Source organism: Macaca nemestrina, chromosome 4 (assembly GCF_043159975.1).
Source record: "Macaca nemestrina isolate mMacNem1 chromosome 4, mMacNem.hap1, whole genome shotgun sequence".
Taxonomy (NCBI): domain Eukaryota; kingdom Metazoa; phylum Chordata; class Mammalia; order Primates; family Cercopithecidae; genus Macaca; species Macaca nemestrina.
Window position 1 is genome coordinate 91,253,428 of NC_092128.1, and position 18,592 is coordinate 91,272,019.

The window sequence follows — 18,592 nt, forward strand, 5'->3', positions numbered from 1 at the left end:
TGCCTGTTGCAAGGAAAATGGATTGGATTGGAGTGAGCGAGAGTAATGCCAGGAGATGAAGAAAACTGGACCATCTACTTGGGAAGAAAAAGTCAAGATTTGGTCATTGATGGGATATAGAGGTGAATAAGAGGGAAGATTCAACAATAGTTCTGCTCAGTTATCAAAAGAAACAAAGACTGGTTTCAAAGAATCAGACAATGCACATGTACCAAAATTGCTTACAATACTGATAAGGATGACTGGAAACATCTTAAGCCTTTCTTCTGGTCCACATCTGCAAGCTTTCTATATCTTGAATTCTGCAAAAAGTTTTAAAACCAGTCCCCCCCTCAAAACTTAAAAATAGCATTTTAGCATCAGGCAATATTTGCAGAGTACCTATGTGCAAGGCACTCTGGAAGATACGAAAAAGAGTCATCAAAGAATAATGGTTGGGAACCTGGACTCTGAAAGCAGACTACCTTGGTTTAATTAATAGCCATGGATTTACAGAAAAGAATAAGAGAAAGAAGGAAGGGGGAAAAGGGTAAGCAACAGGGAGGGTGATGGGGAAACCTTGCTTATCCTTTACTCCCTTCCTAAACATAGGATGTCCCTCTTCCTTTTCTGGTAACCTATCTCTTTGGTACATATTTATATGTAAAGTTGTAGTCTAACTTTAAGTGATATGGAGATAATTTTAAGAAATAGCATAATAAGAAACAATGTTTTTGATTTTGAGGACTGTGAAGTGTTCTGAAATGATTTTCGAATGGCTAAACTTAGCTAACTTATTGAGCTCTTTCTGTATCAGGGACTATGCTAAGAGCTTTATAGACATGAATATTAACCCATTTATGCTGGAGGCTGCAAATGTGTGTGTGTGTGTGTGTGTGTGTGTGTGTGAAATCAGACCTTGATGAAGAACTTGAGCAGTAGGATATAAATAATTCCCACAAGCTTAGCATTCCAATAATGGAATACTAGGCATAAATGGGTTATCTCATAATGCTTCCAACACCTCTATTTCCTTTCTCACAAAGGAAAGTCTACAGATACCAATGTATTTGAAATGGTTTTGATTTAGTCCTACCTAAGAGGAAGGAAGTTTCTTCTACACGGAGGAGCATGAGACATTTAATGCCTTCTTTTATTCTTGCTATGCCTTTTACACCTTTAGAGTTAGAAAGGACTCTAGGGATTAATTGTTCCCAATTCTCAACTCCTTCTGTATCTCACAGATATAAAAACTAAGTTCCAGAATACTAAGTACCAGGTTAAAAAAACTAATAATTATCTGAGGTGGCACTTGAATTAAGCATCTCACCATTCTCTTAAAGATTCAGTAATATGTTAGATATCTGCATAGAAGTACTGTGTCATCTTCCCCAGTTTTCCAGAATCATGTTTCAAAACTTTAATTGTATCCAAATTTAAATTAAATTATATTTTGTTAAATAATTTTTGCTTCCATCGGCATTCTCTTTTTAAGATTACCTAGATTGCTATGCTAATAAAAATAACATGTTATAAGCCATGAACCTACATGTCAATAACTGTTAACATTCCACTTGGAAAAGCAAGCTACTAAAGCTGAAATTGAGCAAGCTTCTAAGAAAGCCAATGCATATATTTTATATCAAAGTGACTAAAGATAAATTCACAATCTTTTATAAACTATAGTTTTACTAAATTTGTTCGTCTTTGCTCTCAGAGAATAGACTTAAGAAAATTCATTTTTAACGATATGTTATTTGCATCTGTGTGATAGGGACAGTTGTGTGTTAATTCAATCACCTTTCTTTTTCTTCGTGGGCACACAGCTCCCAAGGGATGTTTCCCAGCTTTCCTTGCAGCTGGGAGTGAGGTGGACTAGTAACTGACACCTCAAGAAAGAAGTATGCGTATTTTTCAGTTTTCAGTCTCTCATTTTCCTGTCTCCACATTATTTTTAGACCATTGCAAGAGGGTGCTAGAGACAGAAGGTCCTGTTTCTTGAAGGACAATTTGCTTTTGTCTTCTCATCTCTGACCTGTTGCAATCAGCACTAAACATCCTCTTCATATTCCACCCTTCACACTCTTTCTATTCCTCTCTCATCTCTTCCTCTCTTCATCTTTTCTATTGTTCATGTGCGACTTTGTAATCTATCGTCATGGTAACAAGCATTATGTCTGGCCCAGAGCCACATGAAGACAGAGCAGCTTCTATCTTTGGTGTGTCTCCAGTTTTGCTTTGTTCATCTCTTTACCTATCTGGTATTTTACCCCAGTCAGTCCCTCTCAGGCTTCCATGATGACCCAGTACCTTTTTTTCCTTATTCCCAGAGATCCCCATTCTTTCTTCTTTCTCAGGGATACTGGAAATAACATGGATCAATCTTTCCTTCACAGCAGGATTTTTATTCAAAATAAGATTTTATTCTGTGGTATTTAGTTTCTTCAGGTTTTGCTATGTGGTTTGAAGAAAGACAATAAAGTAAACTCATTTCTGCTGTAATTTTAATGGCCAATTGTCTTTTTTCTCCTTATGGCGTTGTTTTTTAACACCACTTCAGATTTAAATGCAATGAACGCATATGTAATCATGGAATTCCAGTGTGGTTGGCCAAGATGAGAATCTGGAATATTTAATTGTATTACCATCCTCGACTTTTGGACAGTAGGCAGGTTTGCATTGCTGCACATTGCTGCTTACTGTTTTACTTTGTCTAATGTATTCTGTACCAGTGCTTCTCAATCTTTAACAGATGTCAGAATTTTTTAGAGAGAGGTTAAAATCCAGATTCCTGGATGTTATAGCCACAGATTCTGATTCAGTAGTTTTGGAGTGAAGCCCGTTAATTAGTATTTGTTTAAAAAAAGAAAAGGGGAAAAAAGCTCCCATGATGTATTAATACTGGTGGTCTGACGATGACACTTTGAGTAGTCTACATTGCAACTTGAAGCTCACAGAAGCCCAGAGAAGAAAAGTCTGATACATTTCTAGTTGAAATTAAGACATGATCAAAACTGGCTCAAATTTCAATATGAACCTTTTGAACAGAAACATTGCTATATCATATAATCCTACAGCTTAAATTGAATTCACTAAGTCAAGTATTATTATTATAAAGATGAGGGAACAGACCAACAGACCTGGGAAGATTGTTTCACATCTAAAGAGAGACAGAAAAAAAGTAGGGGTATGTATAGCAGAGAATGTTTTCAAAGACGGCCAGAACAGTATCCTCCATCACCCTCCATCACCCTCCATTACTTTGCTATTAGACCTTCAAGAAGTGATACTCTTTTGCCTTCCCCTTGAATCTGGGCTGACCAGAAGGCAATGTTTGACCAATAAAGTGCAATGGAATTGAGATTGTGTAACTCCAAGGCAGAGCTTTAAGAGAACTTCAATGTCTACCATTATCTCTTACCTAGATAAAAGCCAGCACCAACTCTCAACCATGTGAGTGAAGCCATTGTGGATCTTCCAGCTCCCCAGACCTAACCAACAGCACAGGAGACAGAATGGCCTGTCAACCCACAGAATTCTGAAAAATAATCAATTGTTGTTTTAAGTCACTGAGAGAAAAGGAGGTTTGCTTTGTAGTGGGTAGGTTTGCAGATAACTGCAGCGATGGGTGTCCAGACCTCTCCTCCAGTAGTCTGTATATTTCACTATGCTGTCTTCTCATTCTCCTTTCTCCTACTTCTCATTTGTTCAGTTAACCAATGCATTTTAAAGCATTTAAAACATTCCAGATACTACCAATTCAGAGGTTAATAAAAACACACTTCTCACCACTCTCATCAACCTCATAATCAAGAATAGAAAATAGACTAAACAATTGTCACACATTTTGACCAAAGTACTAATATAACTATGTACAGAAGTGGTAAATAGAAACTGTGTGTGTGTGTGCATGTGTGTATTTTTAGTGGGTACAGAATCATGCATGGGAGAGGAAGAGAAGGTATTATCAAGGAATTGGTACCTGAACATTATCATAAATTATATACCAGACAGATGAAGGCAATGAGAGAGTAACGTAAACACACTATCATACCTTTCTCAAATGTATTACTTTTGAATTTTGGTATCACTAACTACTCAAATAGTATATACAGATGTATGATTATATTAATGTGTACATTTACCTTGATTATATCACTAAAGTTATCATTCTCTATAAAAAGAATATTAGAAGATAAAACACATTTCCACTTGTATTTTCAATATTTCTCTTTCTAAAAATCTATCCAAAAAGCTGTTTTATTTGCAATTAATGTTCACCTAAATCATGGATTAGATGACAAATCAAACAATTATGGAAAATCTATGGGTCCCTTCATCAGGAATCGCAATCAAAATGCCCTTGAATAATTTATCATTGAAGTAGGTTCTTTATTGATTAGAGTTTCATTTATGATCACAGAAACCTGTTATATAGAATAGAACATATCACTAGCTATTCCTGTGGCTTAAAAACTGTTGGATGATCTGAAAAGCAAGGCAGATTAAGCTTCAGGCAGAATATCCAAGAAGTGTCCATCCCCAGAAATTGTCTCACTGCTGCTACACCCAGGGATGTTGCACCTACCAATGAAGAAAGTTACTGAAAATCAGGAAATCGGTGGTTCAGGTCTATGCTGCCTGTGTCACCACCTGAAGAGCAGAATTATGGTCTCTGTCCCAATTAACTTATTTCAAAATTCAAATCGACCATCAAAGTACCAGATTGGAGGACCCCAAATCACAACTGAAACCTTAGCCATAAGGACATCTGAGAAATGTTTTACTTTTTCTTTTTAATCTCCAAGCATTACACTACTAGATGTCCCAGAAGAAAGAGGTTGGAATACATGTTTAAGGGAACCAAGCCACAGGATCCACCACAAAGACTAACCATAATTTTAACAAATGAATAAAGAAGTCAACTGCAGACTGGAAAAATCATACTCTCCTCATTCAATTGTGAATGTCGAAAAGAAGGTCAGATTGATTTATCTGCCATATTAGAGAAGACTATACTCAAAAACCACATCCAAAACCACTAGGACCAAGGGAAGTACACTTTTGATTTAGGTCAAAATTGTTTGTTAAAAAATATGGACACGATTTTTGAAAATATTTACACAAACACGTTATATTTCTTTAAAGCTAATACAATGCATTTATTATTTCTTCTATGTTTAACTATATTTCTTTTTGTTACAAATTTAAGCCTGTTTTAATATATTTATGCCAGATAAACATCAAAAATTTTTGTTTGATGGTATATTTGATACTCCATAATTTTAATTAATGTATTATGTTTTGATAATATAAGGTTCTTTTCACTTTTGAACATTTTAAAATAAAATGCTTCACGGATATTGATAAGAATATATATTTAGTTTCTTAACTTCTTGATTTGAACAAATTGTCATTTCCTCTCATAATGTGCTCACATAACAGAGCCTACTGGGTAAATGCAAGATGAAATAATACTCATAAATACTCCTAAAATCATAAAAGTAAACTTTGGCTTATTTACAACAAAACTTTCAGAATGGGACACATTTGGGAAGTTTTAATTCCAAATAAAAAAATTTTAGGTACAAATAATTTATCTGAAAACATGAAAAAGTATTTTCTCAGAGGAAGTATATATTTTGTAAATGTGAATCTTAGTAAAAATTTAAAATAATTAATTTTCTGGCAATCGAATCTATTCTAAATAATGACCTCTTGAAGTCTATGAATTTTATTAACTTTCAAATGCCCATCCAGAAAACAGAAAAGTTAAAATCTTATCAAAAGATAAACTGTGAGGAAAGGAAGCTCTGTGGTTCAGTAAAAAGTCAGATATTGTTAACGAGCGTGGACTGCAGCTGTAACACATGAATCATCATAAGAAGCTGAAAGTCTCACTGTTCAGTGCACAAAACTATTAGTCTAATTCAGGCTGAGTTAAGTGGCAGAGAGGTGGCAATGAGCCAGTTGGAGAGCTGGATGCAGTTATAGTGATTAATTGGATTTTTCTTTTATAAAGCATAGGCAGCTAAGGCTTATTCCCACAAGGATAGAGTAATGATACTAAATACAAGGACTAAAGACAGGATTGGTAATGTCTAGAATAAAATTTTGTAGATATTTTTTGCTGTCTTCAACAACAGAGATCCTAGAAATCACTTAATGAAATTCAAAAAACCTCCTGCCATGCTTCCAGGCCAGCACCACGGAGAGGACCGATTTCACATGCCCCTCCCCCAAGTACCATCTTGTGTAGAATCACAGATTATTGTTATTTCTGAATGCTAGCTGTGAACAATTTTTTGAACAATTTTTAATAAAATTTTTGCTTATCTCTATTATTTTTCAAAATAAACGTATTTTTGTAAAGAAAAACCTATAAAACATCAAAAAGGTATTTTGCAACCCTCTTCAAAAAAGCAAGTTTTAAAATATCAGTTATAACAGAAACTATTTTTTTTACTTTGAACTGTGATAAACCTATTTCAATGTAGATTCAACAGAGTTGCCCATGAAAAGAAAATATTGCAGCCTATGGAGTATTTTTATTCACAGCATATTATTTGATGACCACAAAACTTCTATCAAGTAGGTGGAGTGAACATTATTTTTTCCATTTTACAAAAGAGAATATAACAGCTCCACGGAAATAAATATTTTGTCCAAAGATACCATAGCTGGTAAATAGCAAAAACAAATTCCCAGTTTGGGCTCTGTATCATTTATAAAGCAATCTCAATCCCCTCTCCCACATCAAAATAAGCAAGCAAAAATTCCACAAAAATGTTTTAGATTTTAAAAAATCAAATAGTGAAACACGTTCATATGCTACCAGAAACACTCTAAATTGTTTAAAAGAGAGTTCGCCTAAGAGATGTTCTGGCAATGTTGAACGGAGGAAGGGAGAGGACTTTCTCAGCACTCTCCTCCATTCCCAGGTAACGAATAAATTTACCCCACCAGGGCGTTAGCATCCTTACTTTGTTGTTCTACCCAAAGCAGTGACACTAATGGAAGAAATGTGGCCAGGTAAGAGAAGCCCTTCTGACTGGCTAAGGGGAGTGGCACTTTGGCTGGTAAGAGCCTCTTCAGTTCTCCTTACCATTTTGACAAGCCTTGACTAAATTAGAAGATCAAAGAATATTTGCATCAACTAATAACAGTATCATATGTTGTTGACAAACGACTAAACCCCCAAATACTAAAATTCTCAGGGAATATTTAGAGTAAACAGACAATAGATGATAGAAGGCTTTCTAGTATATTCTGTAATTGTCTCAAAAGAGATTAAAGAAAAGCACATAACAGATGAAACATTTTAACATTGGAAATTACAGTATACATCAAAATGTTCAGGTTGAGTATCGAGTAAAGTTTTAACAGCTTTGCTCTTATAAAATAACTCACTGAATTGAGCTACATCCTGCAGAAGCTTTTCTGTACAACGCTGTGCTCCATTTAAGTTACAAATGGGATTTTCGTAGGCTATTGCTTCTTCCAACCTTAACAGAAATTTGACATTAAATTAAATTTTCTGCTCACCATCACTGGTCATCAGAGAAATGCAAATCAAAACCACAATGAGATACCATCTCATGCCAGTTAGAATGGTGATCATTAAAAAGTCAGGAAACAACAGATGCTGGAGAGGATGCGGAGAAATAGGGATGCTTTTACACTTTCAGTAGGAGTGTAAATTAGTTCAACCATTGTGGAATATGGCATGTTGATTCCTCAAGTATCTAGAACTAGAAATACCATTTGACCCAGCCATCCCATTACTGGGTATATACCCAAAGGATTATAAATCATTCTACTATAAAGACACATGGCACACGTTTATTGCAGCACTATTCACAATAACAAAGACTTGGGACCAACCCAAATGTCCATCAATGATAAACTGGATTAAGAAAATGTGGCATATATATATATATATATATACATACATACACACACACACACACACACACACACCATGGAATAAGAAAATGTGGCATATATATATATACCCCATGGAATACTATGCAGCCATACAAAAGGATGAGTTCATGTCCTTTGCAGGGACATGGATGAAGGTGGAAACCATCACTCTCAGCAAACTATCACAAGGACAGAAAACCAAACATCGCATGTTCTCACTCATAGGTGGGAATTGAACAATGAAAACACTTGGACACAGGGTAGGGAACATCACACACCAGGGCCTGTTGTGGGGTAGGGGGCTGAGGGAGGGATAGCATTAGGAGAAATACCTAATGTAAATGACGAGTTGATGGGTGCAGCAATCCAACATGGCACATGTATACCTATGTAACAAACCTGCACGTTATGCACATGTACCCTACAATTTAAAGTATAATTGTTTAAAAATTTAAATTTTCAAATGAAAATTCCATTTCTATAGTGGCCAAAAGCCTTCATATAAATACAATAAAATGTATTTTCTATTGACAGCCAAAGCACTGCCAGAAACAGCATCTATGCCAGGAAGGAAATTAAACAATTATTTCAGGAAGGAGAATATTTAATTTTGTTGTGCTTTTGGATTATGATTAATCAAAAATTCCAAATGTGTTCTTATGTGTAGCTTCTGAATATCATCATCTTCTTAACAAAATTAATAAGAATAGACAAAATTTATTAAAAATGATTAGTAGAATGGAAATACTAAGTGTTATGAAAAGGACAAAATTTTCTGTTTGTTACCTTCTATTATGCAAAGCAATTACACAGTTTTGTGCCATAAATTTAACGTTTGTTCTGTGTTTCCAAACTGAGCCATTCCCAAATTTTTAACTGTGTACATCCTTCTGTGAGTGAGCCCAATGGTGACAATATAGATTAGATTTTGAGAATCAAAACTAAAAGGTTAAAAATTTATTATATTTTACCAATAGAAACACATTGTGTACATTGGCCAGTTCTAAACATTTTTAAGATCCTTTAAAGGTAGTATCATCAATTATCAGATATAGGCACATTGAAATGAGATACTTTTAGCCTCCCAAATTAGCAACAACAAAGTCAGGTAATTTCCAATACTAGAGATAACCTGAGGAACTAGTTTCTCTCATCCATTTGGGTGGGAATTTAATTTGGTCCAATCTTCTTGTGAAATGAAATTGAGAATATTTTCCAAGAGTCACAAAAATATTCATGTGATTTGACCTATCTCTATCTCCGAAACATGAAAATGGAAAATTTCATACATAATCATTGCAGAACTATTTTAATTTAAAAACAAGAAATAAACTACCAAGAGTAGATGGTATGTACAAGTTACATATACATGTATGAAACCTGTAAAATAATATAGAAAAAATGCTTAAAAAGATAAAGTTAAACCACAGGATCCTAATTTACACACATACATGATTACAATTTTATTTAAAAATATGTAAAAGAAACATTTCAAAATCTTAGCAATGATTACATTTGGGTAGTAGTAGAGCTATGAATAACTTTTGTTATTTCTATTTTTTTGTATTTTGTGTAATAAACATATAACCTTGAATTCAGAAAAATTGAAAACAAAAATAAATAAAAGAAGTAGAAACATGTAATCTAAGTTTCAGTGTAGCCATAAATTCAATTTTTTCCCTTATATGAATGAAATCACCATTGATTCTTAAGGCTTATATATTGTATTTAGAAGCTCTTAGTATATTGATCCACCTCATGACATTGACTAATAATTGAAAAGAAAGACAAATAAAACAAACACTTAAACATGTCTAGCAAGTTAGTAGAGACAGCAGGTGATTAATTTTGCTTTTTATTTCATGCATTACACTGAATAATACTGAATCCTTGGTAGAACTGAAGCATTTTTTCAAATGATAAAATCCAACCCTCAGACAGAGAGTCAGGATAGGGTATCTCTAAAGGATATCTCTAAAGGTTTGTTTTCACTCTTCAAACAGCGACCAATCCCAAGGAACCCTGAGATTTGTTCACATTACTTAAAGACACAGTCCAAGTGCATACATAAAAGTTAATTATATTTAAAAATAAAAGTAATTTCAGGCCAAATTTGAAGTAATTTATATTACAAATTTCTGTTGAGATATATAGGTCTTGGTGTCTAATGATAAATACTACTCCATTCTCTGTTTTTCTATTCTTAAGTTATATTTGTAATACATTGATGATGTTAAAATTATATTCTTTTCAGGGCAATCTCAGAAGATCATTTTAAAATATAATTAATAATTACTTGCACTAAAAATTGAAAATACTAAATACTAGAATAACAATTACAGCATAAACTATTTGAAGCCAAGATAAGAGGTTTTTTATTTTATTTTTTATTTTTTTGAGATGGAGTCTCACTCTGTTGCCCAGGCTGGAGTGCAGTGGCATGATCTCAGCTCACTGCAACCTCCACCTCCCAGGTTCAAGTGATTCTCCTGCCTCAGCCTCCCAAGTAGCTGGGATTACAGGCACCTGCCACCACACCTGGCTAATTTTTGTATTTTTAGTAGAAATGGGATTTCACCATGTTTGTCAGGTTGGCCTTGAACTCCTGACCTCAGGCAATCCACTGGCCTCAGCCTCCGAAATTGCTGGGAGTACAGGCGTGAGCCACCGCTCCCAGCTAAGAGTCTTCTAACAGAACCAATTGAGAGTTATGGAGTTAAATTTCCTAGAGGCTTATAAAATTAGAATGACTTTCTAATTTCAACCCAAGTGACATCTATTGGAAAACCTCACTAGATTTAATGTTCTCAAAAGAGTTTATTAAATTGAGAGTTTACTTGCTTATTAACCAATTAATCTAATGTATGTAATTCCTATTACAACCTTTGTTTCTATCTCTATAACTTCCTGATTTCCTGGTTGGACCTTTTATGAGGGTTTTGGGGTATTATTTTAATATTAAATTTTTCTTTTTTAAAAAAAGTATGATTTTGTTATTTGGTCACTTAAACTTTTACTTTTTTTATTTGATTAAACTTCTTAAGGTATTACATAGATTCCTCTGCCAAAATGCACTTCAAAATATTTTGCATTTATAACTGACCTTTGGGATTTACTTAAGGCAAATCTAATAGTATTCAGGATTAGCCAGTTATGATGATCAGACTGGTAAGATAATTTTCAGCTCTTAAGGAATAGAAGTGAAATACAGTTCTGGGAACAAAGTCAAGTCCCCAGGGTAAGGTCATCTTGAAGTGGTAAAGAAGAAGGAAAGGCAGGGATCACAGCAGGAGGGAAGTTTCTCTATGGGTCTGGAGTTTCTCTATGGGTCTGCTTTTGTGCAGGCTTGGAGGGACGCGCTAGAATATACACAAGCATTGAGTGAATCGTCCATTGTCTCTGTGTTTGTGTTTCTATGCACTGTCTGTGAGCCCATGAAAGGAAGGGCTGTGCTACTTTCTGGCCACACCCTTGAGTCACAGTATATAACCTATTGAGGTGGCTGCTACCCCACTGGCATTCAATAATATTTTGAACAAATTGATTCCATTTCATCTATAATATTCCATCACTGTATTTGCTTTAAAACCTAGATTGTTTACATTGGTTCATATTTACTATTGCCATCCCCGTCCCCAGAATGACTATAACTGGTATTTATCTGCTAATGGAGCCTGGAAACAAATACAACCACCTCCTTATGCCTTCACCCACAAAAATAGCCCTGTCAAACTGCAAGCCAAATAAAGCAAATAAAATTTAATAACCATTTTTTTAAACTGCTAAAAAAAAAAAAAAAAAGAAGGGACCTTGTTTTTCAAGTTAATCAGTCCTCTGTGTTACATAGGTTGTATGAATAAACTTAAATTTTACTTTTTGCCTGTGATGGCAATTTCAAATTGGCCTAAATACTTGGTGATAAATAATTCTTTTATATTTTCTGTGTACTATGGATTTACTCTGAGTGCCTAAAAGTGATGACAATTCATCCAAAGGTAGAATCCTAGGACTTCTAATCAGAGCAAGGTCAAAAGCAATTGCAGCTTGTACTCTATATAACTACACTTGCCTTTTTCCCATGCAAGTGTTGAATTTCTGAAAAACATAAATAAATTAAAATATCAGATAGGATATTTAACATAATATGCAAAGGATTGATGAGATTAATATACTAATTTTCATATTACTTTTAATCTAGGTGTCATACTGAAAGTATAATTTTAGTGGCTTTGTTAAAAGCACTGACATAAGCAAAAACTATTTGGGGATAAACAATGAAAAGACATTTCCATAATTTATATGCAAGGAAAGCCTTCAAAGAGGTTGAAATATCTAAAGTCTTGCAAAGTTGACTCTATTAGTCAGGATAGGCTATCTGTTGTAATAAACAGCACCAATATCTCAGCTGAACGCAAGATTTATTTCTTGTTCATATCACATTCCTTTGCAGTCATTCAGGTGTTTTTCCAGTTAGTGACTCCACCATCCCCTATGGCCTCAAAGTCTTTGCATCCTCAGCATCCACTGCTGTATGATGGAAGAGAGCAAGTGTGGAAGAATCTATACATCTATAGGAGTCAGGAGATGTATGCAACATACGTGAATTCTAATTCAAAGTAATTTTTTATTTAGATGGGGTTACATTTAAAGGCTTTTATAAAGTAAGTCAATATAAAGAGAACCATTAGATAATTAACAATTATCTATTGTTGATATTGAATTTCACTATTAAGGCAAAAACAAATTTTAAATAAGTTTGTGAATGACTGCAATGTGGCATCTAAGGTCTGTTCCAGGTCAAAATTCTGTTACTCTATGACCTGAGTCTGATTTCCCCCACATTCCTCAGTTTCACTAAGTCATTTCTAGTTAAGTCTATGTTCCTTGGCCCACGGTTTTTCTGAGCAAAAGTTATGGATATGTTGAGCTGATGGTGTATCCTCAATAGAGCCGAGGGGAACTATAAGCATGTGGTACACTAACCACAGTCTGAAGGATCAGGATTTCCATTTCCCAAACATGCTGTGACCTAGAAGTTGTTAAGAAACACTAAGATATGTATATAAACAACCCCTAGACCTGACTGGTTTTAAAGCACCTTATAGCAGAGATGATAGTTGCCTTTTCTAATGGAACGTCAGGTTTGAAAAAAATCTAGAGAAATCCACAAAAAAGCAAAATGAGGCATTATACATGTGTCATGACATTTTTGACATTTGCTTGTCTCTAAAACATTCCTGGTTGGCCTAACAGAATAAACTCAGAAGACTGCTGGCTAAGGGTCATCCATTGTTATGGGTTAATTATGTCTCTCCCAAATTTATATGCTAAATCCCTAATCCCCCTTACCTCAGAATGTGACTGTATTTGGAGATAAAGTCTTTAAAGAGGTAGCTGAAGTTAAATGAGGTCACTAGGGTGGGCTTTAGCTTGAGGTGACTACTGGTTCTTGCAAGAGATTAGGGTATAGACCCACAGACAGGAAAACATAGGGAGAAGATAGCCATCTATAAACTAGTTTTCCGTTGATTTGTCTTGAGAGGAATCCCTCTGACAGACTTGATTCCAAAGTAATACTTAGGTCTATATGACAGTATGCTAGGGGTTGAGCCAATTTGCAGAACTCTCCTAAGTTTAGAGGCTGATCCTCAGAGAGACCTTATTTTTAAAGCAAAAGTCTCTAAAGTACAATTTAGTAAACCACTGTTCATTATGAATATCCCAAACAGAAAGAGGAGGAGAAGGAGGCTGGAAAAATTTGAATATCCCAAACAGAAAGAGGAGGAGAAGGAGGCTGGAAAAATTTGAATCTGTGTCCCTTTGTAAGAGATAATTTAATCTTATTTATATCCAAGCACATAAGGAAAAAGTAAGTCTTGAAAGTGAGACACAACATCATTACTGAATGGGCAAAAGCTGGAAGCATTTCCCTTGAAAACTGGCACAAGACAAGATGCCCCCTCTCGCCACTACTATTCAACATAGTATTGGAAGTTCTGGCCAGGACACTCAGGCAGGAGAGAGAAATAAAGCACATTCAAACAGGAAGAGAAGAAGTCAAACTATCCCTGGTTGTAGATGACATGATTCTATATCTAGAAAGTCCCATCATCTCAGCCTAAAAGACTCTTAAGCTAAGAAGCAACTTCAGCAAAATCTCAGTATACAAAATCAATGTGCGAAAATCACTAGCATTCCTGTAAACCAACAACAGTCAAGCCGAGAGTCAAATCACTAACAAACTCCCATTCACAATTGCCACAAAAAGAATAAAATACCTAGGATTGCAGCTAACTACATGAAGAAATACAAACCACTGCTCAAATAAATCAGAGATGACACATACAAATGGAAAAACATTCCATACACAGGGATAGGAAGAATCAATATTGTTAAATTAGCCATACTTTCCAAAGCAATTTATAGATTCAATGCTATTCCCATTAAACTACCATTGACATTCTTCACAGAACAAGAAAAAAACTATCTTAAAATTAATATGAAACAAAAAAAGAGCCCAAATAGCCAAGGCAGTCCTAAGCAAAGAGAACAAAGCTGGAGGCATCATGCTACCTGACTTCAAAGTATACTAAAGGGCAACAGTAACCAAAACAGTGTGATACTGGTACAAGAATAGACACATAAACCAATGGAACAGAATGGGGGACCCAGAAATAAGACTATACATGTATAGCTATCTGATCTTCCACAATGCTGACAAAAACAAGCAATGGGGAAAGGATTCCCTGTTCAACAAATGGTGCTGGAATAACTGGCTAGCCATTTGCAGAAGACTGAAAGTGGACCCCTTCTTTACACCATACACAAAAATTAACTCAAGATGGAATATAGACTTAAATTGTAAAACTCAAAACAATAAAAACCCTGGAAGACAACCTAGGCAATACCATTCAGAACATAGGTACAGGCGAAGATTTCATGACAAAGACGTCAAAAGCAATTGCAACAAAGCAAAAATTGCCAAATGGAATCTAATTAAACTAAACAGATTCTGTATAGCAAAAGAAACTACCAAAAGGGTAAGCAGACAACCTACAGAATGGGAGAAAATATTTGCAAACTACACAACTGACAAAGGTCTAATATCCAGCACCTATGAGGAGCTTAAACAAATTTACAAGAAAAATACCAGCAACCCCATTAAAAACTGGGCAAAGGACATGAACAGACACTTCTCAAAAGAACACATACAAGGGGCTAACAAGCATATGATAAAAAGCTCAATATCACTGATCAGTAGAGAAATGCAAATCAAAACCACAATGAGATACCATCTTGCAGTAGCCAGAATAGGTGTCACAAAAAAAAGTCAGGAGATAAGAGACACTGGCAAGGTTGCAGAGAAAAGGGAATATTTATGAAATACTGGTAGAAATGTAAATTAGTTTAACCATTGTGAAAGCCGTGTGGTAATTTTGCAAAGAACTTAAAACAGAAGTACCATTTGACCCAGATTATTGTGTGTATACTCAAAGGAATATAAATTGTTCTACCATAAAGACACATCACTCCGCTATTCACAATAGCAAAGACATGGAGTCAACCAAGCGTCCATCAGTTGTAGACTGGATAAAGAAAATGTGGTACATATACATCACAGAATACTATGCAGCCATAAAAAAGAATGATATCGTGTTCTTTGCAGGGATATGGATGGAGCTGGAGACCATTATCCTCCTGACTCAGGAACAGAAAACCAAATACCGCATGTTCTCACTTATAAGTGAAAGCAAAATGATGAGAACACATAGACACAGAGGGGAACAACACACACGAGGGCCTATCAGATAGTGGAAGGTGGTAAGAGGGAGAGGATGAGGAAAAATAACTAATGGGTATTAGCCTTAATACCTGGGTGATGAAATAATCTGTACAACAAACCCTCATGACATGAGTTTACCTATGTAACAAACTTGCACATGTAGCCTTGAACTTAAAATAATGTTTTAAAAAAGTGAGACATTTTAACTTGCATTTATAAACCACAGCAGTGTTTCCCAAAGTGGTCCTCTTGGAACACTAGAAGGGTTCCATGATCAAATGGATTCGAAAAATACTGCACTCTCTATCACTCCAGGACTCACGATTTTCATAGATATATAAAAGGCCCCAAGAAATCTTCCAGTTACACACAAAACTTTTAAAACCTTTAATTCTCTCAAATCCAGAATTTCTCAAACCTATCTGACCATGAAACCATTATTAGAATTACTAGCAAACACCCTGTGGTACCACAGTTTGGGAATATAATTTAGAACAAGAGTTATAAAGAAACAATCATAGTGATGAAACTGTCTATGCAGGTGACTATAGGCACGCACCACCATACCTGGCTAATTACACTAGAGTTAGAATGTTAAAGGAATTGAAATTCCCTTCCTTTAATAATAATAACATTTACTTGTTTTGAGCAAAGCAGTGCATTTGGTCATTCAAATATATGATCTCTCACTTCTTAGAATGCTTATTTGATTATATATTTCCTTAACTTCATGCACCATGTTAAGTGCTAAAGTACATGTACAAGCTCACAGTTCAGCCTTTTGCTTATTTACAAAAATTTTTGGCATTTATTGGTAGTGGAGTAATGTCCTTTCTAAACTGGGTTAAAAGGCAGCACGAATAACAAAGAGGGAATCTTCTGTAAGCATGACTTGACTCCAATTACTCCTAACTGAGAGGGCTAAGTAGTTCTGTGTAATCTCTGTCAAAAAGATGACTGGCTCAAAGAGGTTTGGCCCTTACCCATTGGCAACCATCTTAGTTTTGTGATTGTTTATGCCAAAAACAATCCGCTTAAACCATATGCATTTCAGACAGAAAAAAAACATCTTCCAAAATGGTATAAAGTTACGTGAGAAGTTAACTGTTTCAAATAGATTGATCATTTTATTTGTTTTACAGTTGTGTATGGAATATTTTCCTACCAGCCTTGATTCTAAAATGCAGTAGAACAGATAAGCTATATTTAAGATGTGAAATTATTAGTAGGTTGATTTTGTTTAATTTTAAAATATCTAACTTGCATATTTTTAAGAACCTGGCCTTCAGATATTTATTCACATTTGTCTGAAACTATAGACAGTGTCAAAGCTGGAATGTACCCAGGGTGATTCATCACAATAGGGTAGGTAGATGCTGACAATTTCTGACTGGCAGAGACCAAACTGCTTCATTATCCTCAATTAACCACAAAGATTAACAAGCAAATGAACCACCTGCCACCGTTGTTTATGTGAGATTTTTAAGAGGGTTGAGAGGCAAACTGGGCTTGGACCATTTCTTGATAAAGATGTCCCAATCCCACCCCCACCAAACACAACTCAGTAAAAGGAAATTCTCCACATCTATTACTGCTGAGGAATGCATAATCTTGTTAATTAAAGGTCTAATTAATTCTATTTGTTAAATATATTACCATGATTTTAACTCATTTAAAGAAATTTTATCACTTACAAAATCAACATAAATATTTAATATTATATGTTCCTTTTCACTAATAAATCTTATAATTGATGACATCTTAAAATTAAATAAAAAGTGTTTCACTGACACTTTTAAAAGAAATCTTTTAAACAGAATTGGATTTATGTTATATGTTGGTTCATGATACACAGTCCTCATTAGTGTGTGTTTGTATGCAACTAATAACAGAACATCAAACTACACAAAGCAAAACTAATAGCAACGAAGGAAGTAAACAGCAATTCAGCAATAATAATTGATTACTTCAACACTCCACTATTAATGCTGGATAGAACAGCTAGACAAAAAAAAAGAAAGAAACAGAAAATCTGAACAAATCTGTAAACATATATAGATGTAGACATCTATATGATATATGTAGACATCTATAGAACATATAGCATAACAACAAAATATACATTAGTCTCAGGTGTACACAGAACATTCTCCAGGATAGATCATATCCTTTAGAACTTATTGAGGCCACAAACCTCAATAAGTTCTAAAAGGAGGAAGCAATACAAAATATGTTCTCTGACTAAAATGGAATGAAATTAAACTCAATAGCAGAAAAGTTTTGGGGGAAGTTACAAAAATGTGGAAATCAAATAACACTCTCATAAATAACCAATGGGCCAAAAAAGAAATCAAAAGGAAAAATCACAAAATACATTGAGATGAAAGACAATGAAAACACAGCATAGCAAAACTTTTGGGATGCAGCTAAAGCTGTGCTTAGAGGGAAATGTATATCTCTAAATGCCTATATTAGGAAATAATAAATATTACAAATCAATAACCTAGCCTTCCTGCTTATGGCACTGGAAAAGAGCAAAAATGAACTTAAAGCAGAAGGAAGGAAATAATAAAGATTATGGCAGAAACTAATGAAATAGAGAATACAAAAACAATAAAGAAAATCAATAAAACTAAAAGCTGGTTCTTCAAAAAGATCTACAAAACTGCCAAATGTTTGGATAGCTAGAACAAGAAGATAACAGAGAATACTTAAATTACTAGAATTAATACAAAAATGGGGATATTACCACTGACTTTACAGAAATAGAGGTTAAAAAGCAATACTATGAACAACTGTAGGTAATAAATTAGATAACTTGGATGATATTAATACATAGAAAGACACAAAATGCCAAAATTGACTCAAGAAGAATACTCTGAAAACTACAAACATTGTTGAAAG